The following is a 25,024-nucleotide window of genomic DNA, read 5'->3' on the forward strand; positions in this document are numbered from 1 at the left end:
GAACCCATCCATGCACTTACCCATGCACCCATCTATGCATTCATCCATGCATTCAACCCTGAACCCATCTTTGTACTCGTCCATGTGCCCATCTACATATCCAACCATTTATCCATCTACACACCCAAACATGCATCTATCTATGCAACCATGCATTCACCCATGCTTCCATCCCTGCATCAACCCATGCATGCATATATTCATTTATTAGCTTGGTATTGGTGAGAATAAAAGTTTTAGACATTGTGGATTTGGGAAAAACGGGGAAGCTGAAGTCTGAAGATATTAAGTGATTTGCCCAAGCCATTCGGCCAAAGTTCGGTCTAAAATAGAACCTGTGATTAAATCTTCCAGGGGTTCCTGATGTTTTTCTTACTTACAGCTAACAAATAAATAAATAAATAAATAAATAAATAAATAAATAAATAAAACCAAGATTATGGGTATTTACTGATGATCACAATATTTTGATAAATCACTAAGTAAATTAAGTTCCCTTTAAAAACTGAAAGAGAAATACAAGTCTGAATTTCAAATAAAATATAAGGGAGACATGACCGCTATAAAAATTATAGTCTGAAAGTTTATAGTAGAAAAGAGTATGATCATTTTCCATAAAAATCTTTCATTGAAATAACTAAACTCATTTGTCTGAAGAGAAGAGAGATGACACTTCACCTTTACTAAGTCATGCAAAACAGCCCTAATCAATCCCAAAGACACTTCACTGTGCAAATTTATTACATTTTCCAATGATTCTATGGATCTTATTTTATATTGTCCTTAAAATTATTGCCCATATCAACCAAAATTGGATATGCCACACATAAATGCACAAACACCTACACACCAACACTCAGAAGCGAAGATTAGATTATCTGAAGAATACTTTGGGTGATCAAATTTAAAGGGCCACTCCTCACCTAGATTTGGCTGCACAATTTTGTAATAATCTTCTTATAATACCTAAATGATTAGAAACTATATTATTTATCAATACACAATTTTTGTAAAGTTAGTGTTCTCTCACCCATCATTTAAACAGTTCCTAAGAATCCCCTTCGTCCAAAGCCTTCCAAGGAGGAGAGGATGATTTTCTCTGGCTTCATCTTTCCTAGATGTGAAACACACCCATGGCTAATCTTTTCTCTCTATACCCTTAAACATGCATTGATCTTCAATGTGAAATGTTGCTCAGTGGGTCTCTGTATTTCTGGGCAGGGGTCCAACTTCATTTATATCAACTCTGTAGGACCTTAAAGCCTTCAGGAAAGGAACTAAATAATATGCAGATGATGGAGAAACAGAATTCCGGGCAATCAGTAGTATGGCAAAAGCTATCACTTTTATTTTTAAATCAAAAGTAAAGAAACTGAAGTAGTATGGAACAGTGAACGGATGCCCAAGGAATCACAAACCATTACAAAGGAGATTTAAAAAAAAAAAAATTTAAGGCATTTTAGAGGAGAAAACCAGTTCAATTTTCAAACCCTGTATATTGGAGGGGAAAGTTTTATCAGAATCTGGGTGTTCTGATAGGTATTTTCCAGTCTCTAATTTATAGAGGCCCATTTTTTGCTTGCCTTTTTACTCTATGCAGCTCCGGCCAACTTCAAAGATTGATGAAATCTGAGAGTGGTATTAGATTTAACACCATTTCAAGATGAGCTTTAAGCTGAGTGAGAATGAGTTGGACAGGGAAGGAAATAGAAGGGAAAAGTTCAATAGATGAAGCTCTTGGCCTTAGAGCAAATTGAAATATTATTATTGCAATCCCTTCCAGAAATCACTGGGGTGGTCCATGATGCTAAAAGATCATACTGCTTCCCAGGGTGGTGTCTGAATAAAGATATTATGGGGTGAAATGGATTATAAATTTGTATGTCAAACAGAATGAGAAATTCCCTAAAATCAGTGCCATATTAAGAGACTTCTCCCTGTTTACCATGCATGGAATATTTGGGCTGTGCTAAGCAGAGAACCAGATACATTGGGTCAGCCTCTCAACAGTTATTTCCTTCAAGAAGCTTAGTTCCATAGTATGAGGGACCAGCTGTAGAATACTGATACAGTTTAATGATTTCTCATTTTGCCTCAGGGGCATCATCAAAATCTTCTTGTTCTGATGCTATCAGAAACCAAGATTTTAAGTAGCTAAACAAAATCTCCATAAAATGAGAGGTGCAAAGTAAGATTGAAAGTGATAAAATGTTTAGAAGCAGTGGCTGACAATTATTCTCAAAGCACAGAAAAGGAGTTAAAAATATGACATCTCTAGCAAGCCAAAAATTTATGTCCAATATAAATTCTTTTGGATATGTGGATGCTTAGATACCATTATGGTTAATACTCAAGTAGTAATACCACACAATTCTTCTTAGCTTTATGTCTGGACAATAACAAAAGACATATTAACACAAATGGCCTTTTTAAGTTCCTAAGTGGTAACATTAAGGTTACAACGTAGGCTTCTTAACACACATTTTAAATATAATTTGTTACATCATGTCGTTGAAAATTATGGGCTATATGGAGTCCATAGGCCTCAGTTGGCACACTGACTTTGCTATAAGTCTGTTGTGTAATTTACTTAACCTTTCAGTGTCTCTATTTCCTCAACCATAAAATGGGGATAATAGTCACTATTTCACGGAACCATTGTGAAGATTAGAGATAATAAATACATTATAGTATAGTATAGAGTCACATGATAGGCTTTCATAAATAGTTATTACTATCATTGTCATGAGTTGAATTCTCAAATCTTTCCTAAATTTTCTCATCATAAAACCAAGATTTTAAATAATTCTAAAAGTTTTACATGAATTCTTAATTTTTTCTTCTATTTTCCAATAAACCATCAAGATGGAGAAGGTCTCCTAGCCAAGATGTTTCCTCCTCCATCTCTTAGTATTTATCTGTTAAAGATCCTGGGCCATTTGACCGGTGGGGGTTTCCCACTGTCTGGGATTTGTTGTTTACACACTTATGGGCAATTGAACATGTTCCTCTGTCCTGAGTATTTCTCACAAGTTGACAGCCAAACCCAGATCAGGTTTGATCCCTTTAGCAAGACACAGGCTGGTAATGTGTTGTTTTACCCAAAGACACATTGTATTGCTCTGTTTTTGCTTTTTTTTTGTTTGTTTTAATGTTACTAGTAATTAATGCTCAAAGCCTGAATACCTCATGAATTTATAATAATATTTATAATTCAATCTGGGACTATAGGAATTTTACTTATAATTTTCCCAGATTACATCTGTATACATACAGAATCTCAGAATAACAATACTAACATCACCAATTATTATTCCTGAAAATAGTTATAACATTTTTTTTTACAATGTCTTTCAATTTTCCTCCATTTTTGGTTGTACTATGTCTGCACTGTCAGATCATATAACCACTACTTAGCATAATCTCCCTTTTTCATCATAGATATACAAGTTCATTTAATGTCCCATCCCAGTTTTTGCACTGATGTCTCTTGTCATTCTGGTGACCTTAAGCTAATTCTCTAGTAGATTTCTTTAAAAACAAACAAAAACCATGATGGGAAGATATCCTTACATATTATTTTTATCTGTGCCTTTTATACTAGAAGATTCTTTTTGGTAGACATTAACTCTTCACTCACATCTTCTTTATTACATTTTCTTCTGTAATAAAGTGTTGCTATCAAAAAGTCTGATGAAATTGATTATTCTTTCTCTCCTAAGTCATGTGTTCCTTTTGCCTAGATGCCTCATATATTTTCCTTTCCTGTTTCTCTTAAAATCTAGACATTCTATTAGAATGTATCTGGCAGTTGGTTGATATTGAAAAGTGAGGCTTTTTAATATGCACTTTAATTTTTAGGGTTTTTGTTTGTTTGTTTGTTTTTTATGGTAGAGAGTGTGTGCATGCATGCATGCATACAAGCTGTGGAGGGGCAGAGGGAGAGAGAGAGACAGAAACCAAAGCAGGATACACACTGTCAGCTTGCAGCCTGATGTGGAGCTTGATCTCATGACCTTGGGATCCTGACCTGAGCCAAAATCAAGAGTCTGATGCTCAACCAACTGAGCCACCCAGGTGCCCCTCCTCATTTTGTTGTTGTTGTTCTTGTCATTGTTGTTTGTTTGGGGTTTTTTTTGACTCAAGAAAAAAAAATATTCTTGATTATCCCTTTTCGTATTTGCTCTGCTCCCTTGCTGCAGTATCCTTTTTCAGGAACTCCTATTATCTATAGAGTTAAAACATTTTTTGCCTATTTTTGATATTTGTCAATCTCATATAAATGCTTTCTATCTCTTTGGGTTTTTTTAAATTATTTTTAAAAACATCCTTCTTTGCATCTACTATTTTTCTTAAGATGTTATTTATTGTGTTTATTTATTCTTTTATTTCTTCTAGTATGGCCACTATTTCCAAATTCTTTAAATTTTTATTTCTAATTTTTAAACTGTCATCTACATTCAATTATTATTTTGATTGATGCCATTTTTTCATGTCTTTTATCATTTTCTTAGTGTCTTTTAGATTGTTTTGCAATAGAATTTCACAATTTTAATCTGTTTTTTGAGCATATTCTGGCATGCTTTATCCTCTAGAAGAATATAATCTACTACTTATTTTCTTTTTTTTCTTATCACAACTTTGTGTGAGACTTAACCTGAATACTTTTCTTTTACTCATAATTAGTTTCTGTGAACTCAAATTGTGAAGTTCAGCTGGACTACTACTTAGTGTAGTATTATATAGTATTAAGTACTTTCATTTACTATTAAATGTTGTATTGAAAACATAGTGGTCTGCCTCTTTTTTTTTTTTTTTTAATATATATTTCCTATCTCTGTTCCTCATATTTTTATCTCTCCTGGTCAATTTTTATTCCATTCCCAGCAATTTCTCCTTGATGTAGAGCCATATTCTGAAAGGACCCTGGGGAGTTAATTTTGAGAGTTCATACAGACAAGACTTCTGTCTTAGCTCCTTCATACCTAACAAGCACCCTCCTGTTATGGGATACAGCAAAATCAGTGCCAGTTTTAGCTGCCATTTTATTAAAAAAAAAAAAATGTTTTAACGTTTATTTATTTTTTGAGACAGAGAGCGACACAGCATGAATGGGGGAGGGGCAGAGAGAGACAGAGACACAGAATCGGAAGCAGGCTCCAGGCTCTGAGCCATCAGCCCAGAGCCCGACGCGGGGCTCGAACTCACAGACCGCGAGATCGTGACCCGAATCGAAGTTGGATGCTTAACCGACTGAGCCACCCAGGCTCCCCTTAACTGCCATTTTAAAATTGGCCTGACATGCATTTCAGTTAGTATCTGTTGGCTTTTTCAGGGTTTCTTTCTCTTGTTTTCAGGTCTGACAGATACCCCATTGCTTTCCACTGTTTTCTCTCACACAGATGGTAATACCTGCTTATATTCTGTGGGTTGGGGCATACCTCATCACCTCAATTTCTTCTGAAATCATGAATTTGGTTTTTCTAACTAATTTCTCCAATTATATGTGATGATTTAGGAAAATCCAAACATTTTACTGCTGCCACCTATCTTCCCCAAAGTTTTAACAAGTAATGATTATTTGATTTGGCCTACCATAAAGTAGGTTTTTGAGAGGAAGAAAGCAAATCCCAAAGAATGAATTTGGGGTTTTGCCTGGGTACTTTTTAAATTTGTTTTTCAGGATGGCAATGCATGTCCCTGAGTTTTAATGATATCAAAACTATATTGGAAGACCACAGGTGTGGCATCAATAAAAAAAAAAAAAAAAGACTAAGGAAATATTTTTCATTTTGTAGTGATATTTTCAATTGATCCCCTAGACTTCTCTGTTGTCTCAACTCTGTTTTCTACCTTAAACCTCAGTGGATGGAATGTTCTAAAGCACTTACAATGCTCAGCCTGATCCACAGTGATAGGATTCTAAATGGACCATGGCCAGGGAATTACCAAACCCGGGCACATCCTGTTGGCACTGAGTTCTGGACAGTCTGCTCTTGTTCTCAGCTAGAGGCAGAGGCTCTCTTAAACATGAATTTCCCTGTAACCTCACGTTGACTTACAAAGCACAGGTACGGTGAATTTCTTCATTGGAGAAAAAAGTTAATTTAGGGAAAAATAGGTACTACCAGATATTTCTGTATGTTTCATTGTAATGCAAAATCAGGCAAATACCTTAAGGGCAGAACTGAGATAAAAGCATCCTACTTATTTCAATGTTATATATATTAAACTATTCTTCTCAGAACTCTTAAAGATTTATAATGTGTAATTAACATTAGCCGATTAAGATATTGTCAAAGTATTTTTTTTATTTTTTAATATTTAGAGAGAGAGCGTGAGCAAGGGAGAGGCAGAGAGAGGGCGGAGAGGGGGACACAGAATCTGAAGCAGGCTGCAGGCTCTGAGCTGTCAGCACAGAGCCCAATGTGGGGCTTGAATTTGTGAAATGCGATATCATGACCTCAGCTGAAGTCGGATGCTTAATTAACTAAGCCAACCAGGCATCCCTGTCAATAATTTTTAATAGCTCTATGTGTCTAAATAACATGAATTGATGTTGCCGATCTTTGTGGCTGGACATCAGCTTCTAGAATTCAATGTCTGCTATGTCCCTACCAGAGTAAAGGTACATGCCTTGCCATCTAGCTATAATTTTAATGTTGTCCATCAAAGAATTGAGTTTTGGTGGTGCCAAACAGAAGCAAAACCAAATTCTTTTGCCTTATTTAACAAACAAATCCCATCATGATAACAACTAATTCCTGATAGTTAGGGATGATAAGAATTCTCATTGTTATGGTAGGGTGCTTAAGTCTTCTTGGATAGAAAGCAAAGATGAAATGTGTGTGTGTATATACAGAGAGAGAGAGAGAGAGAGAGAGAGAGAGAGAGAGAGAGAGCGCCATGTAGATACAGACATGTATACCTAGATCTCTACCTATAGGAAATTGTTTCTCATTGCATACAATATAAGTATCATTTGCTGAGAATCAAGGATCATCTGGAGTTGTATCTAAAGTTTCAAGAGAAAAAATAATTCTAAAATCTTTCCATCTTGAGACTCTCTTCTATGATATCTGCCTCTAGCATAGATCACTTCGATATAAGGCCTCTTCTCCCCCCACTCACCATCCATCCTTTGATCAGAGCACAGTAGATTAGAATATATTGGGATTAAAGTGACCAACCATACCAAATATGAGATGATAAAACCCAAACAGGCTTCTGCCCTTCATATGTTCTCTTTGAGATGATTCTGATTTGAGCTCATTTAGGTCTTTAAACAAGACCCCACAGATTTCCATGTTTCAACTTCTGCAGAAGTCAGAAAACCTACATTCACCTCCCATTCAACATCTGCTTTGCTGCCATTTCTGCTTTTTCCTACGAGTGAATGAGGCATGCCAAGGCACCATGATAGAGAGGTCACTTAATTTTCGTTTGTAAAGCCAAATCTCCTGTGCTCTCCATAATTACCAATCAATTTTACATAAATAGCAAAATTAAGCCCCATTATTCTCATTTACCACAAAATTAGAGGAATTAATTAAACATGGAAAAAGTGCCGATGCCTGCCAAATCACTACTTCCAGTAGATAGAAGCACATTCAGGAATGACACACAGGCAGGAAGAAAAATCATCACAGCATTCAGAAACAGAGTGAAGTAATGCAATTGAAAAGGTGTTGTCAGTGCTACAAGTCTGAAAGCACCAGACTTCCTCTGTTCAGGAGTTCCTCTCCCAAGGCTAAGACAAGGAAAAGAAACTCTTCCTCACCGAGATGGAACCAAGGCTAGAACAAGGAAAACACTCTTCCTTACCAAGATGGAACCCGGCATCTGTGCAACGCCAGGTATGTCTGCTTTTCTGGTTGTTTTGGGAGGCCACGGTTCACCTTTGGTTTGTGTTTGAATAAACCCAGAGGAGAAGGCCAACTTAAGACGTGCTTTCAAATCTAGATTTGTCTGAGGAATTCCACTCACGTGGTTGATACTAACTAGCTCAACAAAACTCCAGAAATTACATGACTAGAAGCCCATAACTCTATATGAGAGGTCAAGCTGTGTTTAAGACAAAATTCATGGAATAAATGAGAAGCAGAGGAGGACTCACAATTTCAACAATGGGCTCAACAATGCTTGGATCCGTTAAAAAGTTTAGAAGTTAAGAGGCAGAGAACGGTGAAGTGGTTTCATAAACTGGAAAAAAAGATGCAAAAATGAAAGTGTTCTTCAAGAATTATCTAAGAGTCTCTTGCAGTTACTCCCATTATGAAACAATGAAATATATACTATTCCTTAAATAAACCCACCAAAACGATACCCCTTTTAACTGTTGGGCTGTAGTAAAAAGATCTTCACATCTTCCTTAATGAGATTGTTATTGCTTGTGTAAATTTGTCTTGTGCTGAATTTTTGTCTTGGGAACTCTGAATTATGTTACCTTGAGTTGTTCATGGTAAGCATGCAAGCATCCACCCAATTTTTGCTGTGAAAATGGCTCCTTCTGGCAAAGTGAAAGCAATTGGAACTCAGTTTAATTAGCTGCCTTCTGTAAATATGCCATTATTCTTCTAGCTCTGCGCCAAAGTTATATTTACAAAGGGAACAGATAGCAATAATTATTTTGGGTTGTAGTTAGTCAGTATTAGTTAATGTCTGAGCATAATTGAGAGGAAATTAAGGTATTAAACAGAGGATAAATGAGTGTTGTCAGAACAGAAATTTTACCTATATTTTCAGGCATGGATTGGACATTGAACCGCACAGAGAAGCAACAGGTTTCTCACCTGAAACCCATTTAGCAAGAAGCATGTGAAACTAGGTTATCCATTTCTGAATAATCTGATGGCGGGTTTTCTATTACAGATTTTCACTCCTGAACCAACTTTTCTTGGTGACTCAACAGGTTTTGAGCTACTCATGTTTCCTTGGACTCAGTGAAATTCAGGGAAGGCAAACACAGTTTAATATCAGCCAGGGCCAAAAAAAATAGAGGAAGAGGGTCTACTATTCCCAAAACACTTCATGTATTTCAGGGTCAAATGCCAATTGTGAATGAATTAGGTATTTTTCTGGCTTCCTTTAGATTACTCAGAGGTGGATATTTTTAAAACTTCACGCTAAGATTTGTAACAGTCATGGGTGCAGGTAATTCTAACTCAGAAAGATCCCACAACATCTCCTGGTGGGTATGATAGGGAACAGGTCAATTGGGGGAGCCTTCCTTAGAACCCAGATACTGGAAGACAATACCTATCCCCTCCCCATCAATTCTGTAGCTTGGATAAAGGGAATCAAAATCATGAAGTGGGTTAAAGACACAGGCTCTGGAGTCAGACATCTATGGATAGTTGCTCAGGCCCCAGTGCTTGCTAACTGTGAGATCCTGAGTGAGTGATTTACCCTCCTAGTTTTCTCATGGGGAAGATACAGATAACACCAGAACTTAGTGATTAGAAGGACTGAATGACATCAATCATATAAAGCACTCAGCACTGAACTGGATGCAAAAAAAGGGTGGAGAGGGTATGTGCTCGCTTAGTTGGGATGTCTACAATTTCTGGGATTATTTTTACTCTACCACCATCTTCTGAGAGCTGTTTAAATCCACTGTCTAAATATGCATAGCAGGCTTTTGTTTTTAATTTTTTTAATTTATTTATTTTGAGAACCAGAGAGTATGAGCAGGGGAGGAACAGAGAGATGGAAAGAGAGAATCCCAGGCAGGCTCCACACTGTCAGCACAGAGCCCAAGTAATGGCTTGAACTCATGAACTGTGAGACCATGACCTCAGCCACAATCAAGAGTCAGATGCTTAACCAACTGAGCCACCCAGGTGCTCCAACATAGAAGGAGCACACAACATATGTTCTGTCTGGGTACAAAGATGAGTTTGGGCTGGGACAAACAGGAGGGGAAGAAGTACAAAGTGTTGGGTGTGTCCCCAATTCCTGTAATGGGCTGAGTTTGAGATTCTACTATCAGAAGAGTGACGGACAAAATCATTTTTGTCTTTTGTCTGTTTTATTTTTTATTTATTTGTGTACTTATTGCTTCCAATGTGAGGCTGGGCAAAATTCTAGCTCAAAGCAGAATCACAGTTCCTGGAATAAATGGAGAGACTCTAGGCCTAAGCAAGGTGGCCTTGAGGTCCAAGTGACAAAATATGGCAGGCTTTAGGGAGAGAGGTTCTTCTCACCAATGTATGGTGCCAGCCATACCCTGGCACCTATGGGAGTGAGAGCCTTAGGAACACACAGAATTGGCCCCATCAGAGTTCTCAAGGTAGACCCTGATGGCAGGAAGTTTGCACCCAGTGGTCAGTCTGGTAGTAAGGGATATGGAGAGCTGGAGCAGGGAATGCAGACTGGGGACAGGAGCTCACAGATCCATCCAAGGACAAATGTGAAGCACTATTTGGGGGAACTGTCTGGGTGGCCAATTTTTAACCGTGGTGTCACAAATGATCATAGAATTTGATCATTTAGGCTTTTATGTCATATTCATAGAATCAGATTTAAGAATGCTAGGTTGGAATTCATATACTTTGCAATAAGTTTAGCATTCACAAAACATGCAGAATCTCTAAGGGAGGTACAAGGGCCTCCCAACCTCCACTGTTGTGGCTGCTGTGCTGGGCTGCCTCTGCTCTCTTTCTCCTCCCCAGTCACATTTCCAACCACCGGGGCCTTCCATGCCTCCCAAAGTCCTTGGGGAAAAACAGGCTAAGACCTCCCATCCCAAACCTGCTCAGGACACCTGGCTTTTCATCCAGCTCCAGAGAGTGACCTCATAGAGCACTGGAACCAGAGGCAAATCTGCACCCCGATTTCTACAGGACCTTGGTTTGGGTGCTGTGTGTTTGCTTGTTCTGCATCTCAGAGGGGAATCTTGTCTCTAAGTAATGACCCTCTTGGACAGTATTTTAAAGTAATTTCAAACTTACTAAATACTGCAACAAAAAATGCAAAGAACTCTTAAGAGTCTTCACCCAAATTCACCATTTTGTTACATTTATATCTCACTAATATACATATTAGTATATGTTTTTATCAATTATTTGAGAGTAGGTTGCATACTTCATGCCCCTTAACACATCAGTATGTGCTGCGTAGACTACTGGCCCCATGAAGCAGTCTGCTAGAAGGGATTCTTTGGCCTACAAAATGGGGGAACTGTCCAAGCTATGGCCCCATTTTAGACTCATGAGCCCTAAAAGAAATCACTTTAATTCAGTGCTCCCAGGACTTGCTTGAGCAGGAAACCATCTTCCTTCTCAGTGGTGGCAGAGTGTGTGTGTGTGTGTGTGTGTGCATGAAGCCACCAATACCACTCTGTGGAACAACTCTGGGGAATGTTCCTCTGCCACCACTGAGGAAGAAGCAAGCCTCTTGTACCTCCTGCCTCCTGCGGCCTCCCTTAGCGCCAGGATATGCTCTGCACCAACACCCAACCACCTCCACTTGACAGGCAACCCCCAAAACAGGATGCCTTTCTGGGTGCCAGACAATCTGGAAGGGTGAGAGAGGAAAGAAGCAGTTAAGCCGAGCCTGGGGAAGGGGGACGAAGCCACTCAGGAAGGCAGAGTGGGGGTAACAAGGATGCCACCAACAGCCCCATTTGCAGAGCAACAGGATTTATAGCCAGGCATTAGGCACTATTTGTTGAATTAGGAAGAGACAGCTGTCTTCTCCAGGTAGAAATTTTCACCAGGCCTGAAAATAAGCTCTTCTGACAAAAATCTATCCTAGATGCCAGCGACGCCCTTTCAAAATCCAAGTGCTAACAAGAAAAAGTTTGATGGCACAAGGGAAGCTGAAACGCATACCTTGCCGGTCCCTCCTCATCCAAAGGAGGTACCCAGATGTGTCTGAAAATGCAGTGCAGGGAAGGGGAGTAGAAAGAAAGAGAAGCAAGGAGACAAGGGAGAAAGAACGAGAGGCCTAAGTTAAGGCTGCAGGGACAGGACTCTCTGAGCCCAGCACTGACTCAAGAAGGGAGCTAAGTGCGCTTTTCCTCTGAGACAGAGAAGACAGACTCAATGCCAAGGCCAACATCTTGCAAGCCCACTTGCTCTGCCAAATGACCAAATCCCCTTAGTAATTCAGAAATATGGAGTCATCCTGGAATATGGAGTGTGTTCCAAACACCAATCTGGACTAACCAACTGGGGCTGTATTTTTGCTTTGGCAGTTGCATGGACATAAACGAAGAGGAAAATCCACTTCAAAAAACAAAAACAAAAAACCAAACAAACAAAAACACAAATTCCCACAGAGTCGGAGAACAGGGTATTGCACTAACGAAGATGCTGCCATGAAACTAAGAAGTCAACAGAGGGCAAATTCACTCAGGTAATTACGTTCTGAAGGCCATTAACTTAGTGGCTGATGTAAGAGCCCCTGCTCTGGAGTTAACAGCTTCTTGCTAGCTTTGTGACTTTAGAAACGTTACTAAACCTCTCTGGGCCTCATTTCTCTCATCAGTGAGGTGGTGATTAACAAGTGTTCCTTCTTAATAATGTTATTGTGAGGTTTTAAACATTCCCTTAGAATAGGACACGGCCCATAATAAGAGGTAAATAAATGAAACCTGCCATTGTTGCTACTGTTAATTTAATGTATCATCTTCCCTGTGTTACATTTATCTCCTCTATCAGGAGGTAAGCAGGACACAGTACTGAAGTAGGAGCAGAATTACTGTCTAAGCAAAAGGGGCAGGTTGCCATGTTTTTATCTGAGACGAGGAATTTTACTGTGAGCTATACAGTCACTGTGTGATTCTTGCCTCGTGATGTTGTTCTGTGGGTGAAACAAGACAATACATGTAAAATGCCTAATCCATTATTTCTGCTCCTATTATCAATATCATTATAACACTGGTAATATTGTCACATGGTTTAGGATCGAATGAGCCAATGTAAGATTTACAATCAGATGCAGATAGAGGACTCAGATATATCCTGCCCATTTTTCAAAAAAGGGGTAAAATCTATTTTGATGGGTTTTTGGTGAAATAATACATATAAAATATTTTTGTAAATTCTAATGTATGCTTCATCTTGTGTTTGTAAAATAAAAAAAATAAATAAATTGCCATCCCAACCTGCAGCCTCCAATGTATTCTGCCTACTACATTTTATATTCAAAATGTTACAGGTATTTATTATCGCTGGTTCTTAGCAGCGGAAAACTCGTCGCCAGCTGAGAACCTCTGGCTGGAACATAGGAGAAAGTGCGCCATCTTCTGGCTTCTTGTGAGAACTGCTTGGGGGAAGCTGCCCATAGCCACATAAATACCCTAGTGGTAAAACTGCAATGGGGCTGAGAGCAGTAGGCCCAGTGGTTTAAGATCCAAGAGGCATGGAGGAGTTGGTCATTGCTAAGGGTCTCTGGATGGTCACAGCTTGGATCCCACTGCCATGCTGCTGGGCATGTGGCATCTGGCCCTGGCCTGTCTCACAAGACAACACCTGCCTTTGCTACTCCTGAATCAGACAACGATGTAGCAGGAAGCCAGCCTGATGTACTAATCATGCTGCTCCTTGGCATTTGCTTCCATTCCCAGCCTGATAGTTCATCACAGCCTGTTGCTTCCTGACCTTCGCTTGAGTTCAGGCCTCCACCGGCTCTAGGCTTCCTCTGCTGTTTCTTTTCCTGTCCCTAAGTCCTCAGCCAGCCATTAGGCAACATGGCCATCAGGAAGAGAGGCACCCTGAGCACTGCAGCTGGTGTTCTGCACCGCTGAGACCAGGCAGGAGATGGGATCCTCCCAGGGGTCACTGCTAAGGGCTCCAGCTCTTCTCTACAGCCATCAGCTCAGGCCAAGCCCTCATTTAAACAAACAATTGCCATTATACACAGAAAACCTCACACACAATAGATAACCCAGCACCCAGCAAGAGGACTCTTTAAGAGACTATTCCTGAGCTGAATGTGCAAATGTGTGAATGATAAAGAAGCTGACCCACAGTAGCACTGCTGTATGCCAGAAATTGTCCTATGTGATTTCTCATATTAATGTATTTAATCCTCACAACACTCTGTGAGGACGATACGATTTCTATCCTTATTTTATAGGTGAGAAAACTGAGGCACAGCAAGGTTAAACAGCTTGCACAAAGACTCAGAGCTACTTAATGGCAGAGCTGGGATTCAAACCCAGGCTGCCTGCTTCCAGAAGTCATATGTGTCATCTCTAGGTTGATTTAAATACTCACTGAACATTCAAAGACCAAACAATGCAACCAGCTGGGGAGCTCATGGATGTGATGGAGTGGAAGATCACTAGCAGAGGAGTCCCAGATACTGGGCTCCCTGCCAACCCATGCCCTGCACTGACCACAGGGACCCAGAGAGACAGGTCAAGTCCCCATGATGGCTGGAGTTAATGAAAAGGGATTCTGGGGGAATAGAAAGACAGTAGAACCCAGGGAGACTCAGAGATGAGTCACCGCATAAGCTCAAAAACAGGAATGAAAGGAGAACAAGAGGAAAACAAAGGTGAAGGGACACAAGATTTACATGGTTCATCACATTCAGAATGTTAAAACTGAATAATCTTAGCTCAGCCATGGAGCCAGCCAGCCAAGAGGAGCTGAACATAGGCAGCAGTGAGCAAACACATGTAGGTTCAGTTGCCAGACCAGGTGGTTGGCTTTGGTGTTGAACCACTGTCTAACATGGCAGGGCTTGGTAGACCATCCTATATGCCCTTGCGTGCCGCAGACAACCCACAGACATCCATCCCCACCACTGGACAGGCTCCATCACTCTCTCACCCACAGGGTCCACTGGGGGTCAAGAACTAAGAACATCATGGTGACCAGTACTGCCTCCACCCCACTCTCAGGGAGGAAGATACGATTTCAGGGAACTTACAGTCTAGTGGGAGGGGCAGGCAGAATGCAAATAGTAAATTAAGTAAGATAATTGCAAATCAGAAAACATACTATAAAGGAAATACACAGCACACTGTTCTGGAAAGCAATGGGGAAGACAAAGACCTTTTGGCCACAGAGAAGCAGCAGCAAGGTGTTTGGCTGTGCCTCTTCTTTCAAAGGGCCTCACATGGCCAATGTTAATGGCACCTCCAGATGAGGGTCCACACAAAGACACAGAGTGAACCTGACAGGACTGAATGATGATCACATCTTGCAACTCTCATTGAGCGTGCATGCCAGGAACTCACCCCCAGCCCACATTATGTTACACATTCTTTCACAAAATAGTCTCCATCATCTTTTGAGTAAATGAATTTGAGTTTCATTGTATTATACGTTGTTCTGCACAAATACTAGGATTTAAAATGGTTCAAATATTCCAGAATACAGGCACTTGATTTGGCTTTTCTTTTGGACCGGGAGGTGGATGGGTGCCTCAAAAACCGGCACATCCAGGGGCTAGTCCTGAACAAAGGCCCCACCATGGGCATTTGGCTTTGAAGCTGAGACCTGCAGGAAAAGAAAGTGACAGCCATATGGGGGCGGAGGGAGGAAGAGCATTGCCAGCTGTCCGAGAAACCAACTGCACATTTGGAAAACAAAGGCCCCTCTCTAGGACTTGTGTTTAAAAGACAATTTAAATTCTGTTCAGAAATAAAAGATCCTGGTAAGTTCTGGTAGGAAGGCTTAGAGTTAAGTCCAAGACAAATGGATTCTAATTTAGCCAAAAGTGAGAAGAACAAAGCCTCATATATAGCTTAATGCTACCCTTAAGCTTGATTCCTTGAGACTCACCAGGTGAAGTTTTGAAATGAATCAGTGAATTATAAGAAGCCAAGTCGGCCAGCAGACTGTGCATCTCAGATTCAACCTGCTTCTGTAAAGGCATTAAAACTGCAGCAACCCGGGAAGACAAAGAAGCTGAGGCCAAATTTCATATGACAGCCAGCCTTCTTGACAGGCCTCAGAGTGAGAAATGGCAGCTGACCAAGGGCTGAGCCCTTTGACTACTGGTGGCTGCAGCCCCCAGCTATTTCCTCAAGAGTTTCCAGGGGCTAAAGAAGACATTAAGCTTTCTTAGTCCAGGGTTGGGAATGCTAAATATTTTGCTTTGTCCATTACAGCCCGTACCTTGAGGGCAATGAAGCTGGGACTGACTCATGAGAGATAGTCCTATTTGGGCCAGAGATGCTTTTGGGGAGAACTTGTCACTAGGGAAAGGGTGTCTGTGTGCTGAGAAAATAAAATAAAGAGGGTATTCCCTCTGTTTGCCTCCTCCCTACCACAAAAGAGGAGTTGAGCTTTCAGCAAGCCACTGTTTTCCCTGGTTAAAACCTCCTTCACACTTTGTATCTTGTCCCTTCTGGAAAAGTTTCCCAAGGCCACTTCCTTCCTAGGCACCTGGATTATTCTCTAAAACATTACCAGTCCTAAGTATTTATTAAAATAATGAATTACCAAGTTATCAAAATCTGTATCTACTACCACAGAATTCCCTCTGGCAGTTATTAAAGGATTGGTTTCTCCTAGCTTGTGAACAGTCATTGTGAACCAACCATCCATTGAATAATTTATTTCTCTATCATACGTTTATTGGAGGACATATGAAGTGTCAGGGAACTTAGATACAGGTTTTCTAGATATGGCAGTGAATAAAACAGACAAGTTCCTGGCTCTCAGGGTGTTGGCAGTGGGTAAGACCGGGGACCAAAAAACTTTCTACAAGGATCCCAAGAGTAAGTATCTGAGGCTTTTGCAGGCCACGTGTAGTTTCCATAGCATATTTTTTGTTTGCCTATTCCCCCCAACCCCCACCAATCTTCACACTGTAAAAATAATTCTTATCTTGAGAGTCTTTCAAAAATAGGCCTTGGGCCAAATTTAGCCCATTGGCCATAGCTCACCAACCTCCGTGTAAGACAGATATTAAACATATAAACACTTCGATAATTACAGATGTAAGAGAGTGAGAGAGAAAACTAGGCTGCATCAGGGCATGATTTAGGAGGAATCTGGGAAGGCCTTTTAAAAGAGCCAACATCCAAGGGGTACTTTGACAAAGGAGGAAGGCAAAACCCAGGCAAAGAGCGGGATAACATGGACTGGGGCGAGATGGGAAGAGCCTTCAGTAAAGGGGCCACGGGCAAAGGCTTTGGGCAGCAGAGCTGGAAGGGTTCCTGGCCACACAGGACCTCATCCACCTCAGGCAGCTTAGATTTTTATCTTAGGTCCTGTCAAAGTCTTTCGGGGTCTTTAAGGAGAGGAGTGTCAGGATCAGATTCAAACTGAAGACTGTCTCTGGCTGCTGTGCAGGTCCACCTTGGACGAGTGACAGGTACAAGGGCGGAGGCCAGCCAACTACAGCTCCAAGTTACGTGTTGACTGTGTCTCCCAACCTACCCGCCAAAATACGTCGAAGTCGTAACCTCCAGCACTTTTGAAAGTGACCTTATTTGGAAATAAGGTCAACACAGACATAATTTGTTAAGATAAGGAAATGCTGGAGTAGGGTGGGCCCCTAATCCAACATGACCAGTATCCTTATAAAATGGCGGCTACGCCAAGACAGAGACCCACAGGGAGAGCACCATGTGATGACAGAGGCAGAGACTGGAGTGAGGCAGCTGCAAGCCAAGGATCGCCAAAGACTGCCAGCAAACTACCAGAAGCCAGGAGGAAGCAAGGAAAGATTGCCTTCTAGATACTAGGGGAAGCACAGCTCTGCTGATGCTATGATTTTTCAGACTGTTAGCTTCCAGAACTGTAAGACAATAAATTTCTAATTGTTTTAAGCCACCCAGTTTGTGGTACTTTGTGAAAGCAGCCCTAGGAAATGAATACACCTTGTAAGGGTTGTCTATGGCTAGGATGATACATAACAGAGAAGCAAAGAAAGGAGCTAATTTGACAACATTTTGAAGGCTTAAAGCCAGCAGCAGCTGAGGCACCTGTGGGTGTGGGTGTGGGTGTGGGCTCACGCTGGGACAGGCCAAGATCTGGGTGTGGGGCATATAAAGGTTGAGAGATGGGAGGACCCTTCCTCGCGTGGAAAGGTCTCCGGGAGTTCTAACCAGAAGAGAGCAGAAAGGGTCAGGACCAACAGATGTAGAGATCTTGGGGGATGCAGGAGCACATGGCTGCAAAGAGCAGCTTCCAAAACACAGCCCTTTGTCAGCACGTTTTGTGGAAGCCTGCCCGGCTCTGTCAGATGCGGGAGGGGCGGCCTTTCGAAGCAGTGTGTTAGCTCTGGGCGCCTCCTTTAGAGGAATCACACCACGGAAGGAATAAAAAGGTTGAATGTTATTTTAATTGAATTTGTTTTCAATTTATTTTCAGCTGTCTAGGGAAAAACCTTTTACACTCACATCATTTGATTCCTTTTTACTTCATGTCCATTATCCTCATAATGAGCTTTTAACGCATTAATGCAGTCCTGTTTGCCGAATGGTGATTCACGTTGGTCAAATCAATAAATAGCAAAAGCATAAAAATACACCAAACTAAGACACTGAACCAGAATATAAATGGAAAACTTGGACGCCCTCTTCCTTAACAGTGGAGACTGCATTCTTATACTCTGCCCCATATATCAAGGTGTCACAGAAATTGCTTTATTTTCCATATTTCTATTCCCAAGTGTCTATGGAGGCATCAAAGCTGAACTTTGGAGCCCACAGGATGCTCCTCTGCCGGCCATTGGAATTTAACCTCCACGGCATTCTGTTCCAGCAACGTGCTCTGGTTCTAACAGGAGCTTTTTCTAAATGTACGTCTGATGAAAAGGAGAAAATCAAAATACAAACTTCCATGAGTAGTCTCTTTTAAGGCTCAAAAAAAAAGCTAAGAAGAGTGACAACGTTTGCCAACTGCCCCCACAGTTCATACAGCTGACGTCCTACATAGGTGACATTTGTTGCCTGTTTTGCAACGCTACCTTAGGCTTCCAGAAAGTAAGATGGCTTTTCAAATCGTAGCATAGCAACTCCTTCTGAGGGCTTAGCATGCTTCCTGACTGCAACTAAAAGGAGGATTTGCTCTGGTACCCACCCCACAATGGTGGCAGGTAGAGAAACACACCTTGGGATTTAATTAATAAAAAATTTTAATTAATGCAGGACTTCTTCCTGGCCTAGCTCTGCCAAGAACTTAACATAAACCGATTAAGAAGTTAGTAAAGATCAAGTGTGGATGTTCCCCAGTTGTGTTCCAAGGAACACTAGTTCTCTGAAATTTAATCACACATTCCAAGAAAAATGCATTCTTTGGTTATGGAACTTTCTAAATATCTGCATACTCCATTATTGCCTTTTATGCTCCAAATTGTGCTAGCCTCACAGGCTCTGAAAAGTCCTGCAGCACACTTCTGTTTAACTTGGAATCCCCCATACTTATTTGATCAAGAAAACTTTAAAATCATTAATTTTTTTTTAATTTAAACAGCAATTCACACTGTATAACACAAGGAAAGTACTGAACCTAAGAATCATTTTAGGAAAATACATCACACATTGATGAATCACTGAATTCTACTCCTAAAACCAATATTGCACTGTATTGTACTGTATTTAAATAAAATTTTTTAATTTTTTTAATTAATTAATTAATTAATTAATTTATTTATTTAATAAAATTTTTTTAAAAAATTACATCGTGTTACAACCTGAACTGAGTTTTTGCATTTTGGCAAATGTCTTTACAATGAAACACCTATAATATTCCTAAATAAACTGTGCCACGGTTGCCTCTTTGAATCTCTCCCACAGGGCATGAAGTCCTTTAGAGCAAATTTTGGGAATTATTCATCCATAACACAGGTATTCAGTAACCAAGCGTGAAAGAAAAGAAGCTATTGAGGACTCATTTCATTGCAACACAAACCTAGATCAAACTAGCTTAAGACAATGGTTATTTGTTGAAGAGACATGGAAGAGGCTCACAGCTCTGGACGTGCTGTACATCCAGGTCTCAGGAAGGCAAGAATCAGAGAAATTATGTTTTGGGGGTGGTGGTGGTTCAGGGACTGAAATGCCATCTGGACTCTGGCCCCTTCCCCTTTTCTGATTGGTTCTTACTTCTCTTCCTTTCTGTATGTTGGTTTTGCTCTCCTAAATTGCCAACCCTCTTAGCTTTACTACTAGAAAAGAAAGGTGACCACCCCCCTTAAAAAGAAAACCTGATGGGGAATTCTGATTGGCTTGATTTGGGGCCTGGCTCTACTATGATTGGCTCACCTAGTTCTTGGCCCTACTTTCAAGTCTGGGTCGTATGATTAGCAGCCTTATTAGAACCACATAGGAAGTTCTAATCATTAAAAGGGCTGCCTCAATAGAAAGGGGAGCTGTGTTTTAAAGAAAGGGAGGGTGTGTGCGGCTGACATACGTGCATGTCCACTGCAGATGGGAAGGAAGGATTGCTGATTTGGGGGAAGGAAGCACATCCAATCCACCACCTCCCTCATGCGCTTTGAAATCAGCCAAACTACCAATGTACTGTGAACAAAGCATCCAGTTCAGTTCAGGTGTTGGCCTTGTGTCTGGATGTCACCTGGGTCTGCTTCTCCCAGGAGGAAAGCACAGGGGGCTAATTGCTTAAGCAGGTTCATTACCTTGTTGGTGATTCTGTACCTAATCTGTTCATTATGCTGCTTATGTCTTTTTTATAAGTGGAGGGAAACTGTTATCAGAGGAGAAATGAGCTCTGTTGTTTCTTGGGAAATTCTCTCATGCCTGGACAAAGGGGTTTTATGTTTATCAACTTCCCCTTTGTGATACCTCCTTCTAAATGATGCATTTAAAATATTTTAATGATACAAATCAAAGATGCTTCAAAGGTTGGGTTAATTAAATCTTTGGCAGAACCTCATATTTATTTAGGCTTCCTGTGTTGACTATTAATAAACTGCAAATAAATGTCATAGAAGAATATACTTCCATCATTGTGATTCTTAGAAAGTCTTAATTTTTTAATGTTTATTTTTGAGAGACAGAGTGAGAGTGGGGGAGGGGCAGAGAGGGAGGGAGACACAGAATCTGAAGCAGGTTCCAGGCTCTGAGCTGTTAGCACAGAGCCCAATGTGGGGCTCGAACCCATGAACCACAAGATCATGACTTGAGCCCAAGTCAGACACTCAACCAACTGAGCCAACAAGGTGCCCCAGAAAGTCTTTTTTTTTTTTTTTAATCTACCTGTACATCTCCCTGCACAGTCACAGCCAGCCAGCCAGCCAGCCACTTGTCTGTCCTTATACCTACATAGCTTATGTACTTACAGTCTTTTTATCTGGCCACTGTGCCCAAGTGGAGTCCTATAGTCAGTACCTGTGAGGGCCTGTGATAATTCAGAGTGAGGAGCTGGGCAGATACACACCAACTTCTCCTTCTTGAGGAATGTGGGGGATCCAGGCTCAGTGTTCCCATGGTGCCTGACATTCTGGACTGATTACAAGGGAGGACACTCTGGCAGCAGAAGCAGACCCACAGTTTGGATGCACATCCACATGCATTGGAAATCACTTCCTGTAAGAGGCACTAAAATCAAGATCATTACCCAATCTGAGTTTATGTGCCCAGGATATTAATCACAACCATTCAGACGTGATCATCAACCGCCAGGTCTGCAGGATGCTCTGGCAACCCCAGCTCTTTTCACGGACTCCACTGATTCTTATTTCTTAACATCTCTTCCAACTCTGTTTCCTGAAATCAGGTTGTGTTTGCAGCACAGAACAAGAAGGGAAAGTTTGACTCTCTGGTAAACAATCTCTTGAGGAAGTATTTTTAAACATAAAACACTGCTCTCACGCACACACACACACACACACCCCTAAATGAATCTTCCTGGACCCACAAGTCCAAACAGATTCTTCTTTGTCCCCTGCCTAATCCTCACCTCACACTCTTCACCAAAGTCCCCCAGCACTCATGGTTGCTTTGTTTTTAAATATTTATTTCTTGATAAAAAATTTGTGATTTTTGCACACTCCAAGCAGATAGAACTATGACCCATAATTTATAATACATGTAGCTCATTCCATGTATTTTTGAAAGTTATAGTTGGTTCCAATAGCTTTATCTTTCCCCTACACAAAATATAAAGACTTGGTATCCAAGAGAGCCTATTTTTAAGATAAAGTATTTTATTCCAGTGTCTGGGCATTATTTTCCTCTACCTTCAGGATGAAAACCCAACATTCAGTAGCAAATGTTTAAGGGTCATCTCTTATGTGATAGATACAGCTTTGCAAAGTGTTGAGGACCTCTCAGAGAATATAGTCTACTGGGGAACAGTCACATGTCAATTACACTACAGGGTCATAAAGAGCAATGATGAGGCAAGTACAGGGCGCCATGAACCAGAGGACTCACACCCAACTCCTACTCTGGCAATCAGGGAAGGCTTCCCAGAGGATGTACTTCTGTGCTGAGGTTCAAAGAGTGAGTAGGAGTTAGCCAAATAAAAGGGGGGTGAACAGAAGGGAGAGGCATGAGTGGATCTTGTGGTGATCAGTGTAGGTGGGAGGTAGGGCTTCCACAGAGAAAGGCAGCCTAATAAATTAAAACAAAAACAAAAACAAAAAAAAAAAAGAAACTGGATGAGAGTGAAGAGGAAGATCCTAGTAGTAACACAGTGAAAGATAAATAGGGACATTGCTAGGACTGTGTAGGTTGTATTAAATCTGATCTTGCAGCAACCACTTAAAAAAAACCTTCTACTGGGATTTGCTGCCTCTGGAGACCAACTGGAGGGTGAAGGGTAATAATAAGGACTAAAACCAGCCAACTTGGCAGTTAAAAAGTGGAAATGCAGCATTTGGTAGCTGGCTGAAAAAGGTGGAGGGAGAGGAGGCAGGTATGACCTTCAGCTCCATGAGTAAGGGGATGTTATTCATAGAGGTGGGGCCTACAAAGAGGAGACAATCTGGAGGAAGACCTGGTACCTGGGAAAGGTGAGTCAACACACATGTATGTGTGTGTTGTCCACCCACCAAACTGAGTTGATAGGATGGGCCAGATCATGCTGTGGTGACAGCCCAAATAACCCCCCTAACAAAGGTGGTTCATACTGCCTGTCATCACCATCTGGCTATAGCTCTGCCCCACATCCTCTTCACTGTCGGACCCAGACTTGTGAGGCAGCCTCTGTCTGGAGCACTGCCTGTCTCATAGCAGAGGAAAAGATGTGGCAAACCTTGAGCTGGCTCCTCAGCAACACACTTCACTTTTACTCGCACTGCATTGGCCAAAACAAGTCGTGTGGATTACTGGGGCTAAATGGGGCACAGATGTACAAATCACTCCCTCAAAGCAGGGTTAGGGGGGTGGTCACTGAAAGATATGACGGGATAGTTATACAATGCATGACCCCAGGAGAAGTGGCCAGAAACCCATTCCCAACACCAACAATGGGAATGCTTTTCCCATTCCAAGTTAATGAAGCCTATGTGGACACCAGCATTTTTTGATGCCTACTTTAAAAAGGCAAATGCAAGGGTGAAAAGGGCATAAAACATCTGGTTCTAGTCCTTGTGTAAGTCTGTTGCCACTCTGGATAGGAGTTTACCAATCTGTCAAACGAAGGTGTTAGATATAGGGGCTCTTTAAAAGTTCCTTCCAGGTCTAAGCTCAACGGCTCTGATCTCTACTCAAAAGCATCTGAGTCCCAGGCCTTTCACCCTTGCAGCTTCAGAAATAAGGGTCTCTCTCATTGCCACATAGTCATACTGCAGGAGTCAAGATTCCAAAGGGGCCCACAAGCCTCTGTGACTCGTGGGCTAATTCATCACTGCCCTGAGAAGGTCTGCCTTCTCCACCTGGTCCTGCCTGCTGTATTGCATTAGACACTAATGCATTATGATTGGCCTACTTCTTAACCCCACCCCATGGGAAGGACCTATGGTAGCTTTGGCTACGGCTTGTCACTTCACCACTCATGAATCAGTGAGGGGGTGGGCACTTGGACTTTCCTTTCCAATCCCAAGTTCTCATGCTTTACTCAATCCACCTTCATTGTGCCTGATTTAAGGATCACTGCTACCATCATCCCCCCATCTGCTTCAATTTCTGTCCCTTGATGTTCATCTAGTGAACAATGATGCATTCCAATTTCCAGGTGCCTGGGACCACAAGTCCTTTCAAGATATAATCAGCTGAAAATAAGGATTTTTTGCATCCAAAGCTGATCCAACATGACTACACACCTATTACCAAGCCCATGTAATTAAAAATGAACATTTTATACACAAACCATCATCTTGGTGCAGAAAAATTTGAGATGAAAACCTCAAAGAGGCAGTGAATAGGAAAATAACAGCAGAAAAAATAGGGATGACAAGGAGGATACTGGAAGGCCTCCCCACTAAGAACTGCTCTGGCCAAGTTAGCCTTCTTACTTAAAGCCCACTTTGCAGAATGCAATTCTGGTATATCTGTTTAATTAGGGAAGTAACATCGTGCCAGATTCTGAGCCTGGGTTTATGGCCCAAACAAATGTAGAGACACTTCCAAAAGCAGCGACTCAAGGTCTATTCCAAAACCTCTCTCTGATGAAAGGCAGTGTGCAACGCTCCACATTCAAGCATTGGTACAAGGCTACAGAACTCAATCTTGGGCACTTATGATGGGCAGACTCTAAGGCAACCCCCACAGACCCTTGCCTGCTGGTATTCATACCCTTTTGTAGTCCCCTCCCACAGAGTCCTGGGTAGGACCTGCTGCTAATCAATAAAATACGGCAAAGGTGATGGGATGCCAATTCCATGATGGTCACTTAAGATTATAACTTCCATATTGCAGTAGACTCTCCTCATTTGCATGGATAAAGTAAGCTGCATGTTGTGAGCTGCCCTAAGGAGACAGGCACATGTGAAGGAACTGAGGGTGGGCTCTGGCTGACAGCCCTCAAGGAACCTAGATCCTTATTCAAATCAGGAGTACAAATTTGGTCAACAACCTCAGTGAGCTTCAAAGTGGGTCCCCTTCCCCAGTGGAGCGTTCGGATGAGACTCCAGCCCTGGCTGACATATTTATCACAGACTTGAGAGAGACCCTGAAGCTCCTAACTAAGCTATGCTGATCTCT

This window comes from Herpailurus yagouaroundi, unplaced genomic scaffold (genome assembly GCF_014898765.1).
Source record: "Herpailurus yagouaroundi ecotype Mexico unplaced genomic scaffold, PumYag 213, whole genome shotgun sequence".
NCBI lineage: Eukaryota > Metazoa > Chordata > Mammalia > Carnivora > Felidae > Herpailurus > Herpailurus yagouaroundi.